The sequence below is a fragment of the Lycorma delicatula genome, chromosome 2 (assembly GCF_047948215.1).
Source record: "Lycorma delicatula isolate Av1 chromosome 2, ASM4794821v1, whole genome shotgun sequence".
Taxonomy (NCBI): Eukaryota; Metazoa; Arthropoda; class Insecta; order Hemiptera; family Fulgoridae; genus Lycorma; species Lycorma delicatula.
The window spans coordinates 138,041,201-138,047,850 of NC_134456.1; positions in this window are offsets into that span (position 1 = coordinate 138,041,201).

Here is a 6,650-nt window from a genome sequence, read left to right on the forward strand (position 1 = left end):
AAGAGAGGAGATTTAAAAAGAAAAGTTCTAATAAAACTAGGAAAAAGCGAATTTAATTTTAAAAAAAAGAAAAAGATCAAAAAGAAGATAACAACACCTAATGATATAACAAATATAAAAACAGATATCTATAAATAATACAATGGTTAAGATAATTTAAGTAAAAGAAAACAAAAATAAACATGGTAGAACCATAACAGTAGCGGTAGGGTGTGAGAAATGAAGTGGGAACTCATTCTGATAATTTTCTGGAGTTTTTTTTTTTATGTAAATTTATAAATCTGAAATTTTATGTAAAAACTAATTTAAGAAGATATAAATGATATTTCATTAACTAATATGTAAAACCTTTTTATAACTTAAAATAAATATTTTTTTGTTTAAATTTTCAAAATCAACATTTTATAATTTTTAATATTACATTAACCAAGTAAAATTATATGATTTAACAGTCAGAGTGAAATCTGTGACAACTAGGCTTCATAGTCAATATTTCTAATCTAGTAATGGTTTGAGGGATGCAATTCAGTACAAACAATATTTTAATCTAATACCTAAATATTTATGTTCATTTACAGGCCTATTTTGCCATCCTAAGCGAGAAAGGCATATATATGTAAGCATTTCCTTAAAACATTCCACACTGTCATCATTGACAGTGCTAGTTAATGACCAGCCTTCACTACAGATTTTTTACAACTATGTAGGAAGAACCTCCTGACGTTCAACATTTTTTTTCAGACACCCTCAGTCATCTTGTATTCTTCCCTTTATACAAATATCTGGTCTTTTCAAACCGATTATGCCATTAACAAATGTTATTGTCACCTGGAGGATCATTATTAAACTTTCACATTGTTCTATAACCACAGATTTACATTTAGCAAATTTTAAAACACAGAAGGCTTTCTGTAAAAAAGTTATCATCTATGCTAATGGCACTGTCAAGCAAAAAGATATGGAATCAATCCATGGCCATGCATGAAATTAAAACTTTTTTTTTATTAGCCTTAAAACAACACTATATACCTCACCCAAGAGATATTGTAACAAATTAAAACTACAATATTTTTTATTCACCAGGTATGATTTATTGAAAGGAAAATAGCTTTCAGTAAAGTAAATCAGAAAGAATAAAGAAGAGAGAATTGGTTTTGATAAAAAAACAACATGAAGGGAGATGATCAAGATAGTGAAGGATGCAATAAGGTTCCATTAGGACTTTTCAATAAACAGAATCATAATTAATTATAATTACACAAGGAATTCTTGAAAAAAATAAGCAAAAACTAGTTTAATAATCCACGTAATAGGTAAAAAAAAAAGTTGAATCCCGACTTAAAAGTTTAATATGCATGCAAAGAATACTTACTTTTGCCTGTAGGATAATAAATGGTAAAATGAGGAATGAAAGTGGATTATAGTTACATTTTATTATTATTTCAAATCTTAATACACAAACATTCTAATCATCTGAACAACTGAATCATCTTTAATTCTATTACCTATTTAATATTATTGTACAATAATAATTAATCAATTAATTATGATAATTAAATGTATATTATGATAAAATTAAATTAAATATAATAATCATAATTAATACAATATAATAATGATCACCAACCTTTCTATTAACAGACTCCAACACTCTTTTTATTAGTGATACATACAAGTACACATTTCTTTCTCATAAACGCCCCACACTATAAACTATAAATATGTCATTAATTGTGATTATTTTTTTATAATAATAATAAAAATTGTTGTTACAAAGTAAACAGACTGTGTTGTGTTAAACTAATGTCACTCCTGTTGTCTTTTATTAATGCCAGTTTACTTTGAATCAACAACAAACAACAAGAATAATACAACAGTGGCAAAAGGATAAGAATCCTTCTGTACAATAATAATAATAATAATTATACAATTTTTTTTTTGTTGTTCCTTCAATGTGAATTAACATTACCTACTACAGTGTACAATTTTCTTATTAAAAAATATACACTTTTGTACATATTTTATAATAATTACTAATTTTAAATTTAGTTATTTTATACTAATATTATAATTATATTTATAATAATAATTACTGTAATTAAATTGTAGGATAATTATTAAACTAGCACACACTGGCTTGTAATAAATTAAATTAATTATTTAATCAACGTTAAAATCTATTAAAGCTACACAAACATTTACACGTCATACTGATCACAATCTTTGTTTGTTTATTTATTTTTATACAATAATAATCATGGAAAAATACGTGAATTATCAATCTGACACTTAAATTACAGATGTAACTATGACGACTAACTATTATGTATAGTAGTGGAAATTACAAAATGAATTCAACCATTTTGAAAACAGATTTCTTTTCCCCCTCACGACTATACAAAATATCTGGTTACCATAAAAATCTATTCTTAAGTATCAGTAAATAAAATATACATATTTAAAATTCATCATACACACATTTATACATTATTATTTTGTTTTTTAACTTCTTATAAAATGACAAAATATATATATATTACTAATGGTCAGGCTTTGAACAATGCTTCACAAATTTTTTTTAAATATTTTTTTCCTTTTATTTAAGTTGGCACAACTTGGTGATATTTTAATACAATAACATAATCTATTGTTTTAATAATAATTATAATTTGAAATTAAATTATTATAATAATAATAAAAAATGAATTTATAATCAACAATTATGAACACTAAACAATTAATACTCACATATAATTAACAACATTAAACAATTTTAAATGGAAGTCTATTGTTGTTATTATTATTATTATTATTATTATTATTAGTAGTAGTAGTAGTAGTATTACTATTTTTTCTTTCTTTTTTGAAAAAAACATATTACCAATAAATTGGAAGAAAAGGAACAGGTTATTTTTATTGTGTATTATATTGGTATTCATCAGAATCTATATATTCATCATTAACAGATTTGAACCGACTCAAAAACAGGTATTACTGTATGTATAATAAATTTATTTTTATTTAAGGATAAGAAAGAAAACTGCAACCCTTACAATTTTATGGTAATATTTTAGTCTAACAAAATATTTAGTGAAAAAAATCTCTAGTTACATCTTGAGGAAGATAATATTATTGTTATTTAGCATCCAATCCGTAGTTAAGGATTCTATTAATTAAAAAAACTGATAGTTTCTTTTAACATAATTTAAATTTTTGTGAAAGTGTAAGGGAATCTTTAAGAAGTCATTTTCTGTCATTGCTTTAATTCATTTTAAGAAAGATGCCAAATTATTACAATAAAACTATAGTATATTATATTTTTATCAAGAAATTTATTTACAACTAATAAATTAAATCTACGAAAAAGAAAAATATTTTAAACACTGAAAACAATTACTTAATTTATAACAGAAAGGCTGTGGGTTTAAGGGGTGAAGCCGCCACCCTAGCTTGCAAAATGTGACTTTAATATAGATTTATAAATTTAAAAGTCTATATTTTTAAATTTATAAATCTATAAATTTAAAGATTATTAAATTATAAAAGATTATTATAAGTACAGTAAAAAGATTATTAAAGAACAAGCTGAAGGTAGAGGCAAACAATAAACATGCGACCAGCGCTAATGGCAAGCAGTGGTCTTCGTTATTGCTGCCTAGTGCGAGAATTCCCCACAGCCTTCCGCGAAATGTGATCGTAGCCTCTTTCAGGATCATCTGTGAACATGACTACTTCAGTGCTCACTTATATAGAATTGGAGTGGCAGACAGCCCTGTCTGTGGGTTATTCAACATGGGAAGCACTGACTGAAGTCCAACGACTGCCACAAGGGCAGGAAACATTATCATACACTACAACAGGTAGTCTTTATTGGGCTGCTCGATGTAGAATGATGTTAAATCAATAAATATAAAAGGAATTGTGAAAAAAATAAAAATAAATTTAAAAGAATATTTTGTAAATTGTAACAGTCTATGAACATTAAATATCAACGGTAGGAAAATCAGAAAGAAAAATAATAAAGCAGGTTAATTAAATGAATCTACATAAATTAAGTTTTTAAGATACATTAATTGAAATAAGAAGCTTATGAAATAGTTTTACTAAAAAAGATATTTAAAAAATACGAATACATATATGTTTAGCAATAATTGAAGATGAATAATACAGACAGTATTTGAGATGATTATTTCATTTAAAATTAAATAGAGTAGGTATAAAAGAAACAGATAAAATCTCCCACTAATGAGAAATCAAAGAAAAGAAAAAATGAAACTGTTTTAAAAACAGGATTTTTTTTTAATTTTAATTATAACAAAAACTGTTTATTTTCAATTATTTTAAGTTTCATGTAATTTCACATAATACAAGATTAAAATTCAATGTTTATGTTTAACAATCATGATAGAAGTGCAATACAGATAGGGAGCATTAAATTTTTTTTTTTTTTTTTCTTAAATGACAATTAAAAATGTCACTCAAACCTTCTAACACATTTTTTCAAATTTTCTGATAAATAAATTTTTATCAGGGTATAGTATATAAGCAACTTACTCACTTAATAATCAGCTTACTTATTTAATAGTTACTGAAAGTGAATATAAAATTTAAACAAGTAATTTAGAAAAATATTTACAAAGTTATAGAATCAAAAAATAAAAACAACTTGAAATTTCTTTCAAAAAAATAAATAAATAAAAACTAGCAATCAAGGTCAATCTAAACATATATGAGTTTGGTGTTCCGATAGAGTGACAACAAAGATTAAAAAATTCCAAATAAGTTCAGCATTAAAAAATATTGATTACAGAACTGTTAAAAGATAAAACCAAAATATAATACCTTTTAAATAAAACCTTAACAATACCTTTTTATAAACTGGATTCTACTATAAGCAATTTTAAAAAATTTAAAGTATTTAATTAACAAGAGCTCTCAATGGCCTGATATGTTGATATTTATAGCAGCAAGCTAAATGATATAAAATCTTAAAATGCAAAAAAATTTAGTATCTAGTCTTATAATATAGAATGATAGTAAATTCTACTTGTAACCATCCTATCTATTGTTATTTATTCGTATTACAAGAAAGGGGGAAAAGAAAAAGTTTAAAGAATCTTTAAGACCTAGTTTGTTAAAAAGCACTAAAGAACATTTTTGTGATAGACAACAGTTAGGACATCTACAATAAGATAAGATATCTGGAATAGTTAGGCACTTGAAGAGAAAAAAGCCATTACACTAATTTGAATTAGAAAGTTGTACAAATATTTATAGAAACAAATACAAATAATAGCTATGAGACTGCTTTCTTCATTTGTACTTTATTTAAGTATATTTATATGTATATATAACATTAGGAAAAGGACGGAATTTTTTAATTATTCTAAATCGGGTACTATTTTTACAAACCAGTAGTTATTACTTGAACACAATATAAACTAATTTCTATAGAAAACTATTTAACTAATTCTTAATAGAAGTGGTGTTTATGCTTTGTGTACATAAGAAAAGTGATTAAGCTGGCCCTGCTTCAGAATAACATTTAATCATAGATTGTTAACAAATTATAAGATAAAACACCAAAATAACAATCACTGACTGATTAAACAACCCGTTTCACAAATACTAATTAATGCTTTTTTAAATTTAATTTTACAATCAATGCAACTGTATACTTCTTTTTATAAAGCTTTCATAATTCAAAGTCGATGAAAGTTGTATAAAAAATATAAATTTAGATAAGTTTAACTAAGCAAGTTCAAATATATCTCAAGTTATGAGGAGGTTTCACTCGAAAAATAAAACCTTTAAATTATATGGAACATTAATATAAATTTGGAAATCAGGTTTTGGTAAAATTAATCTAGGACTGTATTATTTTCAATTTAATTAAAAAATAATAATAATAAAATTCAGCATTCACTGTTGTAGTATTATATTTATTGTTACATGTGCAATTCCTCCCCTCAAACAGATCCTTTACTTTCTTGAAAACCATCTAAAACATTCTATACTCCTTTTAAAATAATTTTTTTTCTTTCTAGTTAACCAGCAGATTTATTAACTTTCACTTTAACTGGGTGACCAATGGAAAGTTATTTGAAAGTATTCACAAAATCCATTTTACCTTGCGTTCATCAATTAATAATTTTTCTGGTTTTTTTTTTACTATTTATCTATCTCGGGCTGATCTAATTTTTTGATTGGTTCAGAAATAAAATATTTTATAACATGGAAAGTTATATAGTGTGCAAAAAAAAAGGAGAATAAGTGTTCCTTTACACATTAATAGCTAAAATTCAATAAAATTTACGAGGAAATATAAAATAGTTATATAATAAATTTCATAAAAAGACTGGTTATATGGTAGTCAAGTAAAAGATAAATTGACAGAAAAACAATGATAATGCATACATAAAAAAAGTATAATTTTACACAACATAAATAATTTATGATAATAACAGTCTCCATGGTAGAATGGACAACTTTTATCTGGTAGGTCCTGGGTTCAAATCCCAGACAGACATGGCAATTTTCACACGCTTTAAATATTTATTTTACATCAGTGGCTATAACTGAATAATAATCTCATAGTTTCTTAAAACAAATAAAAATAATATGCAGAAACATACAAGTGTAGTATTGTG